General features: G+C 37.7%; 1 pseudogene; it reads left to right on the top strand.

Moving 5' to 3' along the window:
- Positions 1-894: 894 nt before the first annotated feature.
- On the top strand, positions 895-2,701 carry LOC132357106 (high mobility group protein B1-like; annotated as a pseudogene).
- Positions 2,702-23,726: the final 21,025 nt, after the last annotated feature.

Genomic DNA, 23,726 nt, shown 5'->3' on the forward strand with positions numbered 1-23,726 from the left:
CAAACCCAAAGAGTACAACTGAATATTACCTTCTCATAAGTTTGAGTTTTAGTACTCAAAAGACAGCCTATTATTTGTAGGTCACAAGGGAACTAGTGACACAGAACGGGTGTGCAATACTAAAAATTATCTAGTTGACATGGAGTTGGGAATTCTACTCTTTGGGAAATTCGATGTATGTGAGAAACACCAGTAGTGCTCACAAAACTCAAATGCATACTCAGCACTACCCAGTAATTCTACTTTTTTTCTCTAATATCTTGGATTTTCCTTTTACCAGAACAACTATCTCACACCTTCAAGTCTCTCCTCAAACCACCAATATTAGTTTATTTTCAGTCTGATATGATGGCTCTATTTCTTATTTCAAGCAACAAATAGAAATGATCTGATGACTCTCTTATCTTTCCACTAACAAACTTAGATGCATCTGTAACCAAATACTCTGCTCTTAATTTCTGTCAATATAGATGGAGTGTTCATGCTTCAACAGAAGGCCACAACATTTTTGTTTGGTTTTAAATCCGATTTATTCTCACATTCTCAACTAATTCACTCTTATGAATGTCTCCTATTCTGTATCATCAACTGTTTTCCCTATTAGATAATTCCTATCACCATAAATCATGTTGAGATCATTCATTAATTTAGTGAGTTAAGAAACATTTATTACTCTCTATTATATTTTTTCTAGTGCCAAGCATATAGTAGTAAACAAATAAAATAAAAATATCTGCTTTAATGGAGGAGGTAAAATAAACAACAAACGTAATATGTAACTGAACAAAATATATACTATACAAAGTATATATTATGTATAAAATATAATGTATATATGCATAATATAACATACAAAAAGTTAGAGGATGATAAGTGCTAAGGAAAAAATAGAACATGGTAAGAGTATTTGAAAATGTTGGAGAAACGGTTCAAGTTTCAAGTGGGTTGTCAGTATAGGTATCATTGAGAAGAAAATATTTGAGCAAATATTTGGAAGAAGAAAGTAGGCTATGGAAATATCTGGAGTAAGACACAAAGTTATAGTGTCCATCATGAAATGAACTACTCTTGACCCCACATTAACTTTCAGCTGCCATCCATTTCTCTATCCTCTCAAAGTCACACTTCTTGAAAGAGATGTTTATAGTATTAATCTCCAGATACTCAAATTATGTCCTCTTTTCTGTCTATTATAATTGTTATTCTGTGCTCCCTCAATAGCACTTGAGGCAGTTGTTGTAATATTCTTGTGGAAACACTTTCCTTTCTTGGCTACTCAAATACCAAACTCTCCTGGTTTTATTTCAACCTCACAAGCAGCACTTTATCAGTTGTTTGTTTTGCTTGTTTGTTTGTTTTGATGAATTCTCCTCTCCTGGTTGACTTCTAAATATTGGAGTTTCTAAGGGCTCCATTCAAGGGCTTCTTCTTTTCTGTATCTCCACCTTCTTCACATAATCTCTTCCTATCCCAGGGCTTTAATTACCATTCATAATCTTGTGATTCTCAACCTTTTATACTAACTCTGGCTTCTCTCTTAATCTCTAGACTCATTTATCTAATCGTCTACTTGACATCTCCTGTGGATATCTAATAAGAATTTAAATCTTAACATGTCAAAAAGATAACAGGATTTCTCTTCACCCCACCTGCCCTATCCAAGGTCTGCCCACTTCATCAAGTGTTACCACCATCCAACTGGGGTCTCAAGAAAAGGGAAAAGAGAAAACATCCTTTATTTATTCCTTTCTCTCACATCCCTACATCCAATAAACCACAAATACTATAGACTTTGCCTCCACAATATACCCCCAAATTTTTCCACTTATATCTACTTCTAGGCCTAGCCTTCTAATCTAAGTTAGTATTATCTGTCACGTAGACTATGATTCCTAACTGGTCTCACTGTTTCCATTTATGATATCCTATACTGCTTTCTCCACACAACTACCTATGTGAACTTTTTTAAAAATAAATGAGTTCTCACATTCATTGAAGTCCATTAATTTCCATATAGATAGCTCCAGGGCATGTGAGATCAGGACAGGCACTGGATGACTCTGTGTCTTGCTAAAAAAAAATAATTAAACAAGTCAATAAAGATTCTAATAAGCTGAGAGGCAAAAAGTAATCATATGCATTCCTACTGCAAACTTGCCTGGAAGAGCACAAGAAGCATCATCCAGATGCTTCAGTCAGCTTCTCAGTGTTTTCTAAGAAATGCCTACAAAGGTAGAACACATATCTATTGAAAAAAAGGAAAATTTGAAAATATGGCTAAGGCAGACAAGGCCCATTATGAAAGGGAAATGAAAAACCTCTATCCCTCTTAAAGAAGAAGAAAAAAAAAAAAATAGTACAAGGATCCCAGTGCACCCAAGGGGCTTCTGCTGACCTTTTTCTTGTTTTGTTCTGAGTGTTACCCCAAAATCAAAGGAGAACACCCTGCCCTGTTTATTGGTGATGTTGCAAAGAAAATGAGAAATGTGGAATAACATTGCTTCAGATGACAGGCAGACTTATGAAAAGAGGGTTGCTAAGGTAAAAGAAAAATAGGAAAAGGATATTACTGCATACCAAGTTAAAGAAAGCCTGATGTCGTTAAAAAAAAAAAAAAGGTGGAGTCTTCAAGACTGAAAATAAGCAGGAAAAAGAAGAAGATAAGGAGGAGGAAGATGAAGATGATAATGAAGAAAATGATGATGAATGTTAGCTCTAATATTTTTTTTTCTTATCTAGAAATGTTTTGACCTCCCTGTACACAAATCACACCTTTTAAATTAAAAATAAAAACAAAAACAAAAACTGAAATGTAAACCTGTTTAAGATTTGTTTTTAAAATGTGCAGTGTCTTTCTTGTATAGTTAACATGCTACCAAATGTGTCTTTAGATAGAACTGTCCTAGTGATATTTTTAATAGCCACTAATCTTGCTTGGTACCGTGTGGAGCTGTAAATTGACAAGGAAAGCAGGTTCTTGTTGGTTTACAGCAAAAATTAGTTATATATGGGGATGGTAGTTTTTTATCTTCAGTTACCTCTGATGCAGCATGTAGGAAATAATTGTTGTTCTGTTAACTGAATATAACTGTAATTGAAAAAGAATGCAACAGTTTTGTTGACATTCTGAATGGTTCAAAGTAAATACTTTTTAAAAATGTGTTCTTATCACTTTCATAGGTCTATAACTTTTCTTCTTGAAGCGTAGTTTTTTTCTTTTGCACATGTTTGATCACATAGACTATTACAATGTTTATCTTTTCATATAGCTAGCTGATTAAAAAAAAACATTTTGTCTACATACCCTGCATACTTACAATGGGAATCATAATAGTTGAGAATGTTTTCATTCACAACTGAATTTCAAATCAAAATAATCAAATTTCATATAGCCCAGTGACTTTACAAAGTGAAGAGTAATCAATTACTCACAGTATGGGAATATGAGAATCAAACATTTTTTTTTTTTTTTTTTTTTTTTTCTTTTTTTTTTAGGATGGGCCCTAATCCAATGTGACTGGTGTCCTTATAAAAAGAGGAAATTTGGACACAGAGACAGACATGTACAGAAGGAAGATGATATGAAGACATATATTCTCCATGTAAAAACAGAGGATGGGAGTGCTGCATCTACAAGCCAAGGAATGCCAGAGATTACTAGCAAATCACCAGAAGCTAGGAAGAGTCAAGGAAGGTTTCCCACAAATTTCAGGGGGAGCATGGTCCTGCTGACATCTTGATATCAGACTTCTAACTTCTAGAACTGTGAGATAACACATTTGTTCTTTTAAGCCATTCAGTTTGTGATACATTGCTACAGCAACCCTAGGAAACTAATACAATGCTGTTTCTTTATTTTGCTATTACAGATTGCTACAATGAACATTCTTATACACACAGCTTTATGCCTTCTTGTTATTTCTGTAGGGTGAATGCAATTATGAATCATTGTATATGTGTATGATGCATGTTAATATGTGTATGAGTCTTCGTGGGCTGACATAACAAAATACCATAGATTGGGAGGCTTAAACAACAGAAATGTAATTCTCACAGCTCTGGAGCCTAGAAAGTTAAAATCAAGGTGCCGGCCAATTCAATTCCTGATGAGAGCCTTCTTCCTTGCTTGCAGAGAGCTTCCTTCTTGCTGCATCCTCACATGGTGGAGAGGGAGGTAGCAAGCTCTGGTGTGTCTTCTTATAAGGACACTAGTCCTAGCAGATTTGGATCCCACCCTCATGACCTTATTTAACCCTAGGGTCCCAAAGGTCCCATCTTCAAATACCATCACACTTGGGGGTTAGGGCTTCAACATAGGAATTTTATAGGGACATAATTCAGTCCATAGCATTCTGCCTCTGGCCCTCCAAAATGCATGTCCTTATCGCATGCCGAATACATTCATATCATTCAAACAGGCGCAAAAGTTCTAACTCATCTAGCATCCACTCTAAAGTCTAAGTCTCGTTTAAATATCTAAATTGGTGAGATTTGAGATATAATTCATCCTGAGGCAAAAATCCCTCTCCAGCTATAAACCTGTGAAATCAGACCAGTTACGTGCTTCCAAAATAAAATGGTGGGATGGGCATAGGATAGACATTCCCATACCAAAATAGAGAAATAGAAAAGAAAGAAGGGATGATGCGTCCCAAGCAAGTCCAAAACCTAGAAGGACAAATTCCATTAAATCTTAAGGCTCCTCTTTGACTGAATGCCCTCCTTCCGGACCCACAGGGGCAGGGCCCTGCCTTCTGGACCCACTGGCATGGTGGTCCCACCCATCAGGCTCTCCTGGGCAAGGTGTGCTCCCAAGGCTACAGGTACCCCTAATCCCATGGCTCTGCAGGGTGGCCCCACCTCTGAGGCTTCAGGCAGAGACCATCTGGCTGGTTGAAACCAAGGTGGTAGCCCCAGCCTTTGAAACTGAGGAGGCAACCCCGAAGAAGATCTGAATCACCTTTGGCATTATTTTTTCCTTTTCTTTAAGAATAGTATATATTCTCAGTCAAATAGCTCATGATCCGTTCCTGTAGGATCTAAGAAGTCCAATAGCCTTCCTTCATTCTGTCCCACGTTTTCCTGTTTCCTTTAGTCCCACCTGTTAGTAATCCCATCTCTATTCCTGGCTTCTGCTGAGATGGCTGATTAAATCCATGAGTCTCACCCCTGATCTTTTTATCTAATGGTTGTTCAGCCACACCCTTAGTGTTCCGTTCAGAACGAGCTTTCTCTTTTTTTTTTTTTTTTTGTGATATGAATAGACTGAGAATTTTCTAAATCTCTTAAGTTCCTTTTTGTTTAACAATTCCTTTTTCAAGTCATTGCCTTCCTTTTGCATTTTACTATAAACAGCCAGGGGGGAACCACGCTGCTCCTTCAACACTTTGCTTAGAAACCTCCTTGGCTAAATATCCAATTTCATTGCTTATAAATTCTTCCTGCCACAAAACATAAAACGCAATTCAGTCAAGTTCTTTGCCACATGAAAACAAGTGTCCCTTTTCCTCCAGTTTCCAATAACCTATTCCTCATTCCTTCTGAGACCTCACTAGAATGGCCTTTAATATCCATATTTCTACCAACATTTTGTTCATGATTATTTATGTATTCTCTAAGAAGATGGAAACTTTCTCTCCATCTCTCCTCTTTTCTATCTGAGCTCTCACTGGAATCATGTTTAACATCCATATTTCTAGCGTGCACCTCAAAACTCTTCCAGCCTCTACCCACTCTCCAGTTCCAGAGCTGCTTCTACATTTTTAGGTATTTGTTATAGCAGCATCCCACTTCTTGGTGCCAAAATTTGTATTTGTCAGCTTGGGCTGTCATAAAAAAATACCATAGACTTGGAGGCTTAAACCACAGAAATCTAATTCTCACAGTTCTGGAGGCTGGGAAATCCAAAGTCAAGATACCAGCCAATTCTGTTCCTGGTGAGGGCCCTTTTCTGGGCTTGCAGATGCCTACCTTCTTGCTGTGTCCACACATGGTGGAAAAAGAGGCCGAGAATCAAACATTTTAAAAGTGTGTCTTTGAAGGACTAGTAGAAAAGTATGTTCTTATCTTTACATAAGTACTCTACATTCTTTAATTCCCATTACTATGTAATAGCAGTTATATTTGTAGTTTTCACATTAAAAGAGAACTAACAATGTATCTACAAAAGTTTGGGCCTAAATTCAAGACTGCCATATTAAAATTTTTGTTGATATCACTCCCAAGGAAGGTTCTATGAAAGTGTTGGCTGTATATGTCTTTTTCCATTTATCTAAATATGGACTGCTTAGGGAAATTGAGATTCTTCATTATAGTTAAGTAGTTCTTTTAATTAATTAAGTTATCTTTTAAGATTATAATGTCACACTTAAAATAGTGTATATTTTCCTATATTGTGATTTACCCCTTTACAAATCAAATAGACATGAGAAAAGCAGAAACTTAAACTTTGCACCTCAGTACCAATTATCTAATTTGTTCAAATTCCATTTTGAATTATAAAACCCAAACTGTCATTTATTAGGATTATATGTTTTTCTGCTTAACAATTTAGGGAGTATTTTGGCAATTTTCTGTGTTTTGAGATTCTTATTATCATTATCTTCAAGTGCCAAATGTTTTAAAATATCCTTCTTGTAATTTTACATGCTTTTGTGATGTAGTGCTGTTTTGTTATATAAATTTTGAGATGGTTTCTATCCATTTGCATTTGTTTATGTATAATTTCAGGAGGAATACTGAACATCTGGGTCCTGGATGATACTAATAAACATAATTTTAGATGTTTATAAAGAGAAAGAGGTCGTGTCAATTTATTATTTAAACCTGTCAATGGCTTCCCATTACACCTGGGGAGGGGTGAAACAACCCTTTTCCATGCCCTACAACATCTTTCATAAGATCTGACCAGTACTTTTCTAAACTTATATACTACCACCCTCCTTCTCAATACAATATTCTACCCTAACATTTTTATGTTCCTCAACCACAACAGGTAGTTTTGTCTATGACCTTTAAATTAGCTATACCTCTGCATGAAAAATGACATTTCCTAATCTGCTTATTTTGACCATTTAGGTCTCATTTTAAAAGGCACAGCGAAGCATTCTCTTACTATCCAATCCAAAGTATTACTCCAGGGAATCTTTATGTAATTACCTAGTTTTATGATTGTAGTAACACATAACTGATAGTTTTCTTTTTAAGTGACATTATTTAGATGTGATTGACATACTATAAACTGTATATATTTAAATGCACAATTTGATTAGTTTTGACATACGTGTACACCCTTATAGCCATCACCAAAATTAAGATAGTGGGCATATCCATTACTCCCACAGCTTTTTTTTTTTTTTCTTATACCTGTTAAAAAAAGAAACAATAGGCTCAAAATGGAGTCACTTATGCTAAGCCCCCATCAGTAAACCAAGATTTAATACCTAACCAAATTGCAATTTCAGCCTCTCCCGGAAGTGTGATCTTTAACCAGTCAATCTGGAAGTACCTGGTCAGCACTAGTGAGGTAATCTGCCTGATAGACCACCACCTTTTCCCAAAAGAAGGTGACTCTATCTGAAACATTTCACTCTTTGCTAGAATAACTTCCTTGCCCTGCCTCCTTCTGCCTATAAAATCTTCCATATTATACAGCTTCTCAGAGCTTCTTTTTATCTGCTAAAATAGGATGCTACCTGATTTAGTATCATTAAATAAAGCCAATTAGATTGTAAATTTATTCAGTTGAATACAGTTTTTTTTTTTTAACAGATTTGGTGGGAGCAGCAGGACTGAAGGAGACTTCTGACAGCTTGGGGGTCAAAGAGAAACCCAGGCACTGATACCTGTGAACCCTTTGCATTCTTTGTCTTTCTTGCCTTTTCCAAAAGCTGTGAGGAAATTTCTCTTCTGAGCTCTACTCACTTTGCTTCAAGTTCTCGATCTAATTGGCTTTCCAGTCTAGGAAAGCCTGAACTAGCAGATGGTTCCAGTCAAAACGCAAGCCCCTAGACCTTGGTTCAGCCCACAACTCCCCCATTTGAGTGGAAAACCCCAGCCCTTGTTTCTGTCCCAGATTCCATGCTGGGAACTGCTGTCAGTTTAGTCTATAATTCCCCAGTTGCTTGGAATCCTTTCCCAGATTCAATGCTAGGAACTGCAGGTAGCAGCTGAAGTTTCCCATTTGTTTGGAATCAGTCCACAGTATCCATCTTTGGGGTCTGCTGGTTCACTTTTTTCCCCAGTTGCAGGTTCTATGTTGGGAATTGATGGTGTGCACCGGGCTTTCTTTAGGCCAGGCCACAGTAACATCTCTTGATTACTGCTAGTGTGTTATGGTGCACATGTTTATTTGTCTTGTTTAGGGTACATAAAACCTATTGCTAATGAGAATCTCAGAAGCCAAAAAGTCACAAAAATGGTGGACATTTGTCAAGCACTTAAAAGCTATTAAAGCACTTATCACCTAACTCTAAGACTCCTGTGTTAAGATAAGTCGATCACAGAATGGGTTCAATTTACAGTAGGTCACCTGCCAAACTCAAGAAACTTTTCATGCAATGAGGTACACTGTCCAACACTACACAACCTTGAAACCACTGGCATATCCCCCTTGGTATCAGTTTGGCTCCAAGAGACCCAAGGCTTGGGACCCTTATGCTCCAAAGAGACAAGTGCACCACCTTCTGACACACTTGCCTATTTTGTGTCTAAGAACTATGGTTCCAGAAGCTATATCTACAAAAATAGCAAAAGTTAAACACACAGAAGGTCTCTAGAACTGTCGGAGTCCAGCTCCAACAGGACCCAGGATACCCCAAAAGGATGGACAGCGTCGGTGATGAACAACAGGAAGGAGACTGAGACTCGTGGACTCAGCCAAGTCAACAGGAAGGAGACTGAGACTCGTGGACTCAGCCAAGTAAACAGAGCACCATCTCGTGCTTTCTTTATTTCATATACTCATATATAGATTACAGTAGAATTACATAAATCATTAACATACATTGTAATATTACTGTTTTGAGTTGAAAGAATGAATCATTTTGAACCCACAAAGATTTCCTTAAAAGATTATGTAAACCATACCTTTTAGTTTCTAGATTTTCTCATAAGATAAATTCCAAGGTTACCATTACGTACAGTACATGTTCTAAGAATTATTCTTGGTGGTTAACCAACCTTAACACCTAAGTCTAAATATATCCTTATATTCTATATATCCCTAGCCCCTACCTAGCTTTTCCTACATGGACATTCCTTTTTTATAATGCCATTAAAATATCTAAAATATATTTTACAATTTCTATTTTGAATATTGCTACTCAAAGGCAATTTAATATAGCAACAAACAATATTAGGATCCCGATAATCTATTAAAGAATAACTTTCCAAATCATTTCTATTTGTCCCTAATCTAGAACATATCTGTTCACCAGTTAATTGATCAAATATCATTAAACTACCATTAATATTGAACCACAAATTATTACCATCATAAACACCCTCATATGGCCATATCTCTAGGGAGGATGGTGTTTTCCAAAGAAACATTTCCCTATGTCCAGATTTAGTCACTGTTTCTCAATGTCCCTCTTTAGGTACCGGGCCTTGCCAAACAGTACTCAAAGGGGAAGTTAGGAAATCTAAGATTTTTCCTTGGGGCAAATCCTGCCACACTTAAATTTACATATATAGAAATTATAAGTATTGCTTTTACGAGGAGTGTAGTCCACCTTCCACGTGCGGTTCCGCCTTGCAGTTCCGCACTGGAGCGCCCCATGACCTTGTCATGGCGTTGCAGCGTCTGGATGGTTTCCAACATAGAACAACAGCTAGGCCTCCCCTATTACACCCTCCTAGGGGGTCCATCACCAAAACACTGGCCCAGGAATTGATATCTCAGTTGTAATCAACTGAAACACTGGAAAGGAGATTTTCCTCAAAGGCCCTGTGCAGTTTCTTCAACATTAACTTGAATGCCCTTGTATCTACCTCCAAAGAGAGCTCCCATATGGGCCCCTACTAGAGATGAAAAGAGTCTGAATGATTTCCTGGTAAACTACTACTTTATTCCCTTAAACAGCCAAGGGAAAAAAAAACAAAAAAAACTTGCCAAATTCTGATAGATACCAGAACCTGCAGAGGAGATGCTGGAAAAATTGGCAGGATCCAGAAAATGTTGAGAATTCTTATCACAAAGTCAGGTCTCCTGAATTTCTTTCTGTAGTGCCCAGTTGGGAGAGGAAAATAAAATTTCATGTTCCTTTCCAAATCCAGACCTGGTTATTGATCTTTTCTCTCCCAAGAATAGCTATTTCCTTTTTGCTTGTCTCATTTCAGGTCCTAAGAACTTGGTTTAGCTTTCTGCCTTCCTGGGACATGCAAGTTGTCTGTTCTTTCTTTTGTCTAACTTTGTGAGTGACTCTGGATTTGGGGAAGGTAGTATCCCTTGCACCCTCTTTGGAGACCCCTTTACATCCAAGGAGGATTGTTCAATACTGACTGAAAACTTACAATGAAAATTAAATTTTCATTGGAAAATTTAATATGAGGAAAATCTATTTCATTTTTTAACAGAATAATTTCCTGTGCTTTGTGTTACCTTTATCATCACATCTTTGATTACTTAAGATAACAGTCTTTTCACTATCAAGAGCTAAGTTTTGCTCACAACTATGTAACCTTCTGTATTTGCCTTTGAAATATTTTATTGTCACTTTGATCAAATAGATAATTAAGTATAGTTTTATAATGATCTATGATCCTGTTTAGTCAGGTGTTCAAAACTTTTAATATTTTTTGACAAACTTCCCAAAATCAAATTCTAAATGAAACCTTTTTGACCTTGAACTAATTTGGGGATTTTCCAGAGGTCCCCTGGAACATATCAAAAGAATATTTTTCTCTCCATATAAAAAGAGAGATGCTAAACTAACTAGGCTTAATTGATGTGTTAAATTACCGAGGAAGCATTGTCAAATAATAAGTAATAATTATGATAGAGTTGTACAGTTATATAAGTGTTCCAGAAAGTGTATGAAATTCCTGGAAATCTGATATGTCCTGGTGTAGTATTATCAGTCATCATTCTAGTTATCATCTTAGAATGTTGTATGACACAGAAATCACCAAATTTCTTTGTCACTTCCATTATAATAAATACTTTAATTTTTAACAATGGGAATTTTGTCTTTGTCATTTACAACGTTATTGTTTAATTCATATGCTTTTTCAAAAATGTTCCTACAAAAGGGTTTCATCTTCAAGGAGACTCACAAAGAGGACTTTGACAAGTACAGGTCTCTGATAATTTTAAGATCATAAAACTGAAGTGGGTAAGAATTTCTAGAACTAATAGAAAAACTAGATTCACGCAGAACAAGTATTAATTACATGGGACTGAATTAACTGAGAAGGATGATTATAATTTCATGATTTTTTTCTGAAACGTTGCTGGTTTCTTGATGTTTTGTTTTTCCAGATTTAAGGAAACTTTTCTCTTAAGCTATTTGTGACTTATAGCAATTTGGTAAAGTATACCTTTGTAAACAAAGATGAAACATTTACTTTTTTCCCTACCTGATCCTTCCAGAATTTGGAAACCCTCATGTATTCTTTTTATGTTAGTTATTAGCAAAAATTTAATAAAAAAAACTGTTCTCCTTATAATAGGACACAATTGGAAACATTGGCTATGTTACCAAGGTTTTAACTGGAATGCCATATTTGAGAGAGATCTACATAGACTACATAGACTCAGATATAACAAGATAGCTTTAAAGGAACTCAGGTTGACTTTATGGAGCTACAAAAGATTCTTGTAAAAATTGTCCTAGTACCTTGCTTAGAGTGCTCCCAACAGCCTTACTAGGTAAAGTCCCTGGCTTAGCTTCCTGGGTCTCAGAGGATTTTTAAGAGTTCAATCTTAAAAAAAGCACTTATGGTGAATTGCTATTCTTGCTGCACTTATGTAAATAACCAGGCCAACTTTGATACAAACTAGTTTTTCTGTGATTGTCTTGGAAAAAATTGGAGGTGATTATAGAGAGAAAAATTATGTTTCCTCCTTTGTAGATATTAGATTCTAATTCTGTTAATTTTCTTTGAGGTTTTTGTTATATACCTGCAAACTGGACTAGAGACTGAATTCTAGTTTTCTCAAATATCTAGCTATGACTCTCCCAACTAACACTTCAAATTTTCACCCACCCTTCTGGTTTGGAATTGCTAAGAACAAAGACTGCCCTTGAATCTCCTTGGAAGGGACTATACTGGGTCCGCCTCACTACCCAGATGGCAGCCAAACTTCAGGGATTTGAACATTGGGTATACAACCCACAGCTGCAGAAAGCTTCACCTGAAATCTCACCCTGTGCAAAAGGTGAAGACATCAAAATCAAACTGACCAGGAAAAGAAGTAGCTGACATTGAGGTAGACCACTTCCACCCAAGATGCTGGATCAAGACTTCATATTTTAACTAAACATGAAACCTTTTCTTCTTTTCTTTCTTTCCTTTACTCTGACATTGGCCTGGGAAGACAATACCATCACTTGTATCTCCCAGGCCGTTGCTAATGGCAGTAACCTTTCAGACTTCTAGATTTATCATCCAAAACTCTGATCTGTCCATTAACAGTGCCACTTTAGTTGGAGTGGTTTGTGCCCCAAAAGGATTTATCTTTAACTGTGGTGTCTATCATTCCTGGGCCTATGACTGCCTTAAGTGCCTGGCACATAACTGGGCAATGCCTCTTTTGTTATCTAACTGTGCCCGTAACTGTTCACAAATGAACTGATACCTCATTGATCAGCTCCCCTGAATTTACATCATTGAGTTAGAAAGTGCCTACAAGAAGGCATGTATGATTCAGGATTTGCTTCCTTTGGTAAGGCCTTGCTTCCCTGGTTTGGAGTGAGTACAAATCATTTATCTCTCCTTAATTCTTGAAGATATTGCAAAATCCACCACTAGAGCAATAGCTGTCAAACAGAAATTCTTAGATTCTATGATCAAAATTGTTCTTAATAATAGGATAGCCCTTGATTATCTTTTGGCTGAAAAAGGAAGTATCTGTGTTGTGATTAACACCACTTTCTGCACCTGGTTTGACACTCCTGGGGAAGTTGAAATTCAGCTATGCAAAATTACTGAACCAGCCACTTGGCTTAAGAAAGTAGTTCTTTCAATGGGGTCTTTCTTTGACTTACTTGATTTTGATTGGTTTGGTTCTTAAGGACCATGGCTCCAAAGCACACTCTAGACATTGGGAATTATCTTGCTTATAATAATCATAGCAGTATCCCTGGTGCACTGTATTTTCTCAAAAGCTTTAAATGCATGTTCACAGCTGCTAACCATCAAGCCAATGATCTACCTAAGACTAGAAGATCAAAAAGGGAACACAGAGAATGACAAACTCAAAAAATGTGAACCTGAAGTCATGACCTGTGAATACCATATTAGTATCAGCAAAAGCTATGAGAACTTCAATGTGGTAGTTGGGGGTGGGGCTAATGCCTTAAATTTTTTATCACATCTTTCAGTTAAGCTGAGAGTTTGATCAGAAGGAGGGAATTGTTAACCAAAAAAAAAAAAAAAAAAGAAAGAACAGGCCCAAAATGGAGTCACTTGTGCTAAGCCTCACATCAGCAATCCAAGACTTAATACCTAACCTAACTGAAGTTTCAGCCTCTCTCAGAAATGTGACCTTTTAGGGTACATACACTTTTATAACTGGCTTCTTTTACTCAACATAATTGTTTTGAGGTTCATCTATGTTGTTGTATATATCAATAGTTCATTCTTTTGTACAAAAGTATCACATTGTATGGATATATGACAGTTTATCAGTTTGCTTGGTGTATTCATTTTCTAGGGTTGCTGTAACAAGGTACCACAGACTGGGTGGCTTAAACAACAGAAATTTACTTTCTCATAATTCTAGAGGCTAGAAGTCTGAGATCAAGGTGTCTGCAGGGTTTTTTTTTTTCTTCTATAGCCTCTCTCCTTTGCTTGTAAATTGCTGCCTTCTATGTTCTCACATGGTTACCCATGAGTATATGTGTGTCTGTGCCCTAATCTCCTCTTCTTAAAAGGACATCAGACATAATTGGATTTGAACCCATCCTAATGACCTCCTTTAACCTTAATTACATTGTGTAAAGATCCTATCTCCCAGTACAGTAATTCTGAGACATTGGGGGTAAGAATTCAACATATGAATTGGGAGGGAACACAATTCAGCTCATAGCACCTGCTGATAAGTATTTGTGTTATTTTCGGTTTTAGGCTATCAAAATTAAATGAACAAATACAGACACTACGAACATTTGTATAAAGCTCTTTAAACAGTTTTTGATGTAATATAAAAATTATATATATATAGTTTCTGCCCTTGATTCTTGGCACTGAGCTCTTGAAACTTGTAAATTCCTATGTGATAAGTAATCTGGTATAAAATGATCAAGTTTTGTTTATCTTTCCTGCCATTGGAGAAGTTGTGACTTTAAAAAGGAATATTACAGTACAAATGGAAATATTATATCAAGAAAAAACTACATGTGCGAAATAATAGAACATACATTGATTTCTGCCCCCAGTTCTTGGCACAGAGCTCCCAACACCTTTGTAATTTCTTAAGTAATAAGAGCACTAGAAACATCTTTCATTTTAATATCTGGTCTTTGACCCTGGTCCTGATGCATGGCTCCTAAATCCCTTGGAATTTTGTAAATGATAGGAGTGTCCTTTGTTCTAATGTAGTGAATCTGGGGGAGTTCTTGGATGGCTTTGGATGGGGGCTGCTGATTACCAGAAAGACCAAAACATGCTCAGAAGCTTAGAATTTTCAGCCCCACTCCCCTTTTCCAGAGAGGGCATAGGAGCTGAAAATGGAGTTTATAATTGATTATGTGAGGAAGCCTCATAAAATCCCAACACTATAGGATTCAGGGAGCTTCCAGGTAGGTGAACACATCCACATACTGGGAGGGTGACAAACCTCAACTCCACGGAGACAGAATCTCCTGCATTCAAGACCCTCCCAGACCTCACCCTATTATTTTTTCATCCATAGCCTTTATCCTAGCTTTTAATAAACTAGTAAACATATGTTCTTCCCTGAGTTCTGTAAACTCTTCTAGCAAATAATTGAATCCAAGAGGGAAGAGGTCATGGGAGCATCTGATTTGCCACCAAGCCAGACAGAATTTGTGTGTAACTTGGGGACCTACTATTTGAAATTGGCATCTGAAGTGGGGGACAGTCTCATGGGACTGATCCCTTAACCTGCTGTGGGATCTGATGTTATCTCCAGGGAGACAGTGTCAGAAATGAGTTAAATCGTAGGAAATTAAGTTGGTGTCAAAAGAATTGCTTGATGTGGAAAAAAGTCTCACACATTTGGTGACCAGAAGAGTCAGAAGTATCGTGAGTGTGGTGGTAGTGTGAGCGTACAGGATAAATGCAGGAGGAAGGACTGAGGTTTTGTTTTGTTTTTTTCTTTACAGTTGGTATCACAAAAAGGGATTTGCTAGATCATCCCTGGCTCAAAGAAACATGTGGCTTAGAAAAAGAAAATATAAAAGTGTGGAAGTTGAAGAACCTTTTTTTCCTAGGTGGCCCCATGATCACCCATGGTATGGGGCAGCAGCTGTGCTGTGATCAGTTACTAAAGGTAAAATGAACCATTGAAACCAAGCCCCCCTAGAACTGAGTTCCCTTTCTGAGTTTATGAATATCTCTCTATCCAAAACTTTATTCCCTTGCTTGTCTCCTCTGACCGCAATCCCTTCCTTGTTTTCTCTGAACACAATCCTGTGTTAATTAAACACTAATCAACTAGAGTCAGATGACTAAGATTGCTGTTATTGATAACATGGTTACTATACTAAAATGGCTGTTGTTGATATCACTGTAAACCTACAAACTCGGGTTGTTTCTTCAAGCAACATGATCTCACAAATCCCCAAGCCATGGGCCATCTGGCCAGAGAATTGTAAGCCAGAGACATCCTGACTCCGGAAACCATGATTAAGAAATATCACAGAAATGTCACATGACACTGATTAATCCCAGTTCCTTTGTTCTTCCCCTTTAAAATATCCCTAACTGAAAGACCAAGAGTGCGTGGATCTGAGACTTGTCTCCCCCTGCCTTCCTTGGAACCATGAAAATAAATCCTTACTTTGCTGTAAGCACTTGCTGTCAGAATTTGGCTTTCTGCAAAACGGGCACATGATCCCTTGCTCAGTTACACAAATGGAATTTAGAGATCAATCCAAATCCCTGGGAGTTGGTTCACTGGATGCATAAGAAAACACAAACTAGCGAGAAAAAGGCAAAATCCCTTGGTTATTGTTATATGTAATAAGCAAAATTAAATTAAAAGAGTGTAGATCAGGCCTTGATGCTAGACCAAGCTCAAATTTTGGTCAGTTTGAGTTGCTTCCACTAGCCTCAAAGCTGCTTTCCAAGGGAAGAAGTATTCAGGGACAGCAGAAAACACCTCTAAGACCTTGGGTCACCAAGAAGGTAGCCAGTAGGGGTGGTGGGAGGGCAAAATCAAGAAACAATTGAAACCAGGAGGGAATAGTATGAAGGAATTATTTTATTTTGTAAATTGGTATCATCTGCTTCCTGGAGAACTTTTACTGAAATGGATTGTGAGAGTAACTTATTTGGGGGCTGTCTTTGGTTTTGAATACTGCAGAGTGAAGAGAATGTTTAGGTTGATACAGGACCCTCAGCTCACTATGGAACAATAACAGATGGCTATATGTGATCCAGCCACACAGGACATTATTCTTAAGGAAACAGCCAGCTTGGCTGACTGAGTAAAAGTCACTGTTAGGTCTGTTTACCCTGAAAAGGGGAACTGCCCAATTCCCCGGTAATTGCCAAGTGGAACAGTCTGGGTGAAGCAGCTGATATTCTTCATATGCAAGCCATGTGGGACTGGCTTTATGTTGTCCAGGATATTTACCTGTTAAATATGCCCATTAGATATCCAGATCATGGTAAATGCTGTGATTAAGGGGGACCTTTTCACCTGGGCACCCCATATAACTTTATTGATATAAAAACAAAGGGCAATTTGGGAAGCCTTATCAATTTTGCTGTATAGGCTTTCCCTCATCGGTTTACAGATGCTAATGAAAATATTGGGTTAATTAATAGGAGAAGGGAAAAGGCAGAGTAGAGAATCAAGAGACAGATCTTAGCTGGGTGGAATTTTTTAAATGTTTATTATGAAATAAGCTGAATAAAGCAAATATTGATGAGAATGGAACAAAGAGGAAAAAGAAAGAAGAGTGTCATGGGACCCATACCAGCAGGGTGTAAATCTTTAGATAATTATTAATAAATGGGATAAATTACATGGAAATGAATGGGATTTTAAAAAGTTTTAATATAGCACTACCAAAGATTGGGTGGGCCAAAGGGACCACTTTCAGGTTCCCCAACACTAAAGGGCCCCAAACAAGCCTGCTCTATTTATCCAGTTTGGAAAATTTAAAAATATGGAAGGGAGAGATTACAATGAGAAACCTGACAAACGATAGCTTGTGGCATTGGTTAAGCAGATCAATCAGGTTAAAGATGGATGAAAGGACAATCCCTTGGGTCCCTTGGCTTGACCCCCTCACTGAAGACCCAAAGCGTTTTGCACAAGACTGGGTAAAACAGTCAGGGAGTAAAGAAGTTTCTAGGATCCCTTGATTCAGGAGCCACATGCACTGAGGTACCAAAACCCATTGGTGAAGCCCTGACTTGGGCTACAATTAGACTGAGAGAACATAAAAATATAAGAGCCAATAAGAGCATAAAAGTTAGAAGGTTTTAAACAGGATTTATGTAAAGAAGGTGTGTCTCCTTGACCTGAATCTGTTACAGGAATGGATATTATGTCATACAGGGGAACACTTCCCCTGCCTAGTATCGTAAAACAGAGGCATGTAAATCCACCTTTCAAGAATATTAATCAGAAATGCTAAATGGGAATCAGTAAGCTTGCCTGGGCCTACACATTGTGAAATAAAAGCCGAAATGCTGGTAGGGAAAAATTCTCTGTGTGATAGCATTATTTGGAACATAGACTGGGGCTTATGGCAAAAGTCTGTGAGCACCTCTGAGCAATAACTAATGGGATTTTGAACTAGAGAATTTCCACTTGAGGGCTATTTACTACCTTGCTATCAGATATTGATTGAAGCTTCACTTATGACTGAAGGACATGAAATGATCTTAAAATCTGAACTACCCACAATACCTAAGATGATATAAGAAACTAGTAGTTTTCTGGTGGCATGTTTAGGATTTTCTATGTATACTATCACATCATATTCAAACAGTGACAGTTTCACTTCTTCTTTTCCAATTTGGATTCCTTTTATTTCTTATTCTTCTCTGATTGCCATGGCTAAAACTTCCAAAGCTATGTTGAATAATAGCGGTGAGAGTGGGCACCCTTGTCTTGTTCCTGATCTTAGAGGAAATGCTTTCAGTTTTTCACCTTTGAGAATGATGTTGGCTGTGGGTTTGTCATATATGGCTTTTATTATGTTGAGGTAGATTCCCCCTATGCCCACTTTCTGGAGAGTTTTTTTTCATAAATGCGTGTTGAATTTTGTCAAAAGCTTTTTCGGCATCTATTGAGATGATCATATGGTTTTTATCCTTCAGTTTGTTAAGATGGTGTATCACATTGATTGATTTGTGCATATTGAATAATCCTTGCATTCTTGGGATAAACCCCACTTGATCATGGTGTATGATCCTTTTAATGTGCTGTTGGATTTTGTTTGCTAGTATTTTGTTGAGGATTTTTGCATCTATGTTCATCAGTGATATTGACCTGTAATTTTCTTTTTTTGTGACATCTTTGTCTGGTTTTGGTATCAGGGTGATGGTGGTCTCATAGAATGAGTTTGGGAGTGTTCCTCCCTCTGCTATATTTTGGAAGAGTTTGAGAAGGGTAGGTGTTAGCTATTCTCTAAATATTGGATAAAATTCACCTGTGAAGCCATCTGGTCCTGGGCTTTTTTTTGTTGGAAGATTTTTAATCACAGTTTCAATTTCAGTGCATGTGATTGGTCTTTTTGTATTTTCTATTTCTTCCTGGTTCAGTCTTAGAAGGTTGTACTTTTCTAAGAACTTGTCTATTTCTTCCAGGTTGTCCATTTTATTGGCCTATAGTTCCTTGTAGTAGTCTCTCATGATCCTTTGTATTTCTGCAGTGTCAGATGTTACTTCTCCTTTTTCATTTCTAATTCTGCTGATTTGAGTCTTTTCCCTTTTTTTCCCTGGTAAGTCCGACTAATGGTTTATTAATTTTTTTTATCTTCTCAAAGAATCAGCTTTTAGGTTTATTGATCTTTGCTATTGTTTTCTTCATTTCTTTTTCATTTATTTCTGTTCTGATCTTTATGATTTCTTTCCTTCTGCTAACTTTGGGGTTTTTTTGTTCTTCTTTCTCTAATTGCTTTAGGTGTAAGTTTAGGTTGTTTATTTGAGATGTTTCTTGTTTCTTAAGGTAGGATTGTACTGCTATAAACTTCTCTCTTAGAACTGCTTTTGCCTTGTTTTCATTGTCATTTGTTTCTAGGTATTTTTTGATTTCCTCTTTGATTTCTTCATTGACCTCTTGGTTGTTTAGTAGCGTATTGGTTAACCTCTATGTGTGTGTATTTTTTACAGTTTTTTTCCTGTAATTGATATCTAGTCTCATAGTGTTGTGGTCAGAAAAGATACTTGATACAATTTCAATTTTCTTAAATTTACTGAGGCTTGGTTTGTGACCCAAGGTATGATCTATCCTGGTGTATGTTCTGAGTGCACTTGAGAAGAAAGTGTATTCTGTTGTTTTTGAATGGGTTGTCCTTTAAATATCGATTAAGTCCTTCTGGTCTAATGTGTCATTTAAAGCATGTGTTTCCTCATTTATTTTCTGTTTGGATGATCTGTCCATCGGTGTAAGTGGGTTGTTAAAATCCTCTACTATTATTGTATCACTGTTTATTTCCCCTTTTATGGCTGTTAGCATTTGCTTTATGTATTGAGTTGCTCATATGTTAGGTGCATAGATATTTTCAATTGTTATATCTTCTTCTTTTATTGATGCCTTGATCATTATGTAGTGTCCTTCTTTGTCTCTTGTAATAGTCTTTATTTTAAAGTCTACTTTGTCTGGTATGAGAATTGCTCTTCATGCTTTCTTTTGATTTCCATTCACATGGAATATCTTTTTGCATCCCCTCACTTTCAGTTTATATATGTCTCTAGGTCAGATGTGGGTCTCTTTTAGATGGCATATATTCAGATCTTATTTTTGTATGCATTCAGCCAGTCTGTGTTTTTTGATTGCAGCATTTAACCCATTTACATTTAAGGTAATTATTGATATTTATGCTCCTATTACCATTTTCTTTTTTGTTTTGTGTTTGTGTTTGTAGGTCATTTCCTTCTCTTGTGTTTCCTGCCTAGAGAAGTTCCTTTAGCATTTGTTGTAAAGCTGGTTTGGTGGTGATGAATTCTCTTAACTTGTTTGTAAAGCTTTTCATTTTTCCATTGAATCTGAATGAGATCCTTGCTGGGTAGAATCTTGGTTGTAGCTTTTTCCCTTTCATCACTTTAAATGTATCCTGCCACTCCCTTCTGTCCTGCAGATTTTCTGCTGAAAGATCAGCTGTTAACCTTATGGGGATCCCCTTTTATATTACTTTTTGCTTTTCCCTTGCTGCTTTTAATATTTTTTTTTATGTGTTTAAGTTTTGTTAGTTTGATTAGTATGTGTCTCAGCATGTTTCTCCTTGGTTTTATCCTATATGGGACTCTCTGCACTTCCTGGACTTGAATGAATATTACCTTTTCCTTGTTAGGGAAGTTTTCAACTATAACCTCTTCAAATATTTTCTCAGACCCATTCTTTTTTCTTCTTCTTCTGGGACGCCTATAGTTCAATTGTTGGTGCACTTAATGTTGTCCCAGAAGTCACTGAGACTGTCTTCAATTGTTTTTATTCTTTTTTCTTTATGCTGCTCTGCAGCAGTTATTTCCACCATTCTATCTTCCAGCTCACTTCTCTGTTCTTCTTTCTCAGTTATTCTGCTCTTGATTCCTTCTAGAGTATTTTTAATTTCAGTTATTGTGCTGTTCATTACTGTTTGTTTGCTCTTTATTTCTCCTAGGTCCTTGTTAAACGTTTCTTGTATTTTCTCTATTCTATTTCCGAGATTTTGGATCTTCTTTATTATCATTAGTCTGAATTCTTTTTCATGTAGTTTGCATATTTCCTCTTCATTTATTTGGTCTTGTGGGTTTTTATCTTGCCCCTTTTCCTGCAAGGTATTTCTCTGCCCTCTCATTGTGTCTAATTATAGTATTTGAGGTCTCCTTTCCCTAGGTTACAGGTTTGTAGTTCCTCTTGCTTCTATTCTCTGCCCCCAGTGGTGGCGTTGGTCCAGTGTCTTGTGTAGGCTTCCTAATCGAGGGACTGGTGCCTGCTTTCTGGTGGGTGGAGCTGTGTATTTTCTTTCTGATGAGCAGGGCTGTGTTGGGTGGTGTGTTTTGGGTTGTCTATGAGCTTAGTAAGACTTTAGGTAGTCTGTGTGTTGATTGGTGGGTTTGTGTTCCTGTCTTATTTGTTGTTTGGTGTGAAGCATCCAGCACTGGGAGCTGCAGGCAGTTGCGTGGAGCCAGGTCTTGGATTCAGATAGAGGCCTCCATGAGAGCTCTTGGCAATTAATCTTCCTTGGGGCTGGGAATTCTCTAGTGGTCCAGCATCCTGGACTCTGTGCTCCCACCCCAGAGCCTCAGGCCCAACTTCCGATTGAGGAAACAACACCCCGCAAGTCGCTCATCTCAGCAATAAAGGAAATTGAAAAAAAAAAAAAGACTACAAAAACCCAGAAAAATTGTCAAAAGTAAAATCAAACAAACAAAAACAGAAACAAGGAAACACACACACACACACACACACACACACACAAAGAAAAACACAGCCAAATAAAACAAAAAGCAAGAGAACACCAGACAATCAGAAGAACCCAAAACCGAAATCAAACAATTAGAATCAGAACTAAGAAAAACACAAAACCTAAATACAAAACCAAAGCTGTGTGCCAACTGAGGAATAAAGCAAGGAAATGGAGCAATCTGATTAAAATGATTAAAAAAGTAAAATAATATAAAAAGGGAAAAAACACAGAACAACAGAAAAGCAAATTAGAAATGGAAATATATATATATATATATATATATATATATATATATATATATATATATAAAAGAAGAAGAAGAAAAAAAAAGGGAAAAGAACACAGAACAACAGAAAAGCAAAGTAAAAATAGAAATATTTAAAAAATAAAATAAATAAATAAAAATATCTTATAAAACATGAAGATCCCAAAAAACTAAATGAAAAAAAAAAAAGCCAGAACCAACAATAGAATGAATCAAAACATAATAAAATTAATAGTAATAATTATGTTTCCCTGGGGTATCACACGTGTTCTTGCACACACTGTGAGCCACAGCCCACCTCTGCCTCCCCAAGAGGCCCTCCGCTGCCTCTGGGTTGATTTCTGGACCTGCTGAGGGCCCTGTGGGCACCACTCAGACTCTGATCTGACCCAATTCCTGCGTGTGCTTGCCCCCAAAGTGCACAGCTGCCAGAGCTAGACTGTTTTCATTTGTGGGACCACTCATCATTGACTCAGATATTCCATTTACACAGGGTCTACCTAGCTGATCATGGGGATTTAATCTGCAACTTGTACAGCTGATGGAAATATTTTTGATCCTCTCCTTAGTCACCCCATCCCTGGGGTTCAGCTTTGGTTTTATCCCCACCTCTGCATGTTATCCATCCACAGGAGTCTGGTCCTGAGGCTGCCTTGGAGCTCTTGGGTCTGCCCCAGTAAGGACAGGGTGCAGATGTGGTATGACTGCTTGGATTGTGAGAGCCCGGTGGTGCCAAATGAGCAGGGAAGCCGGCAGCCATGGGTGCAATAAACATGGCCCTAGTGAGGGCCTTTACTGGCATCTGGTGTAAGGTGCATAAGGGCCAGCCCTGGCCAGGCTTTTTCTGGTGCCTGGCAGCTGGCATGCGAGGGCCAGCCCTGAGAAGCTTATTTTTTTTTATTGCCCTGTAGCTGGTTTATGAGGTCCAGCCCTGAGGGTTTTTTTTTATTGCTCAGTGACCAGCATGTGAGAGCTAGCCCTGAGAGGGCTTCTTTTATTGTTTGTCAGCAGTTGCCAGTGTGTGGGGAGAGAGAGGCTACAATAGTGGCTCCTCCCCCTGGGTGTGTCTCAGCAGTGGTGCCCTGCTTCCATGGCAGTCTAATCTTCTTCTGTAGGCATTCCCTGCTGTGGATTTCATCCACCCCCATCCCCTCAGTCCATCTCCCCACAGCCAACAGAACTTCTCACTCCACATCTGTTCTCCAGTCTCCACGCTCCAGCTCCCAGCTCCTTTACACACCTGTGAACACACATCCCAGTCTGGGGCATGTAGGGCTGTGGTATGGACCATCTGTGTATTTCTCACTCTGTCCCATCTGCCACAGCTCGGCTACTTCACTCTCTTCCAACAGCCTCAAATGCTTCCCTTTGGTCCCAATCAATTCCCCCATCAGAGAGGGGGTTTCCCCATTAGAGAGAGGTTTCCCTGAATTCGGGAATCTCTCCTCTGCTTCAGCTCCCCTGCCCTGGGGTGCACGTCC

This window comes from Balaenoptera ricei, chromosome X (genome assembly GCF_028023285.1).
Source record: "Balaenoptera ricei isolate mBalRic1 chromosome X, mBalRic1.hap2, whole genome shotgun sequence".
Taxonomy (NCBI): Eukaryota; Metazoa; Chordata; class Mammalia; order Artiodactyla; family Balaenopteridae; genus Balaenoptera; species Balaenoptera ricei.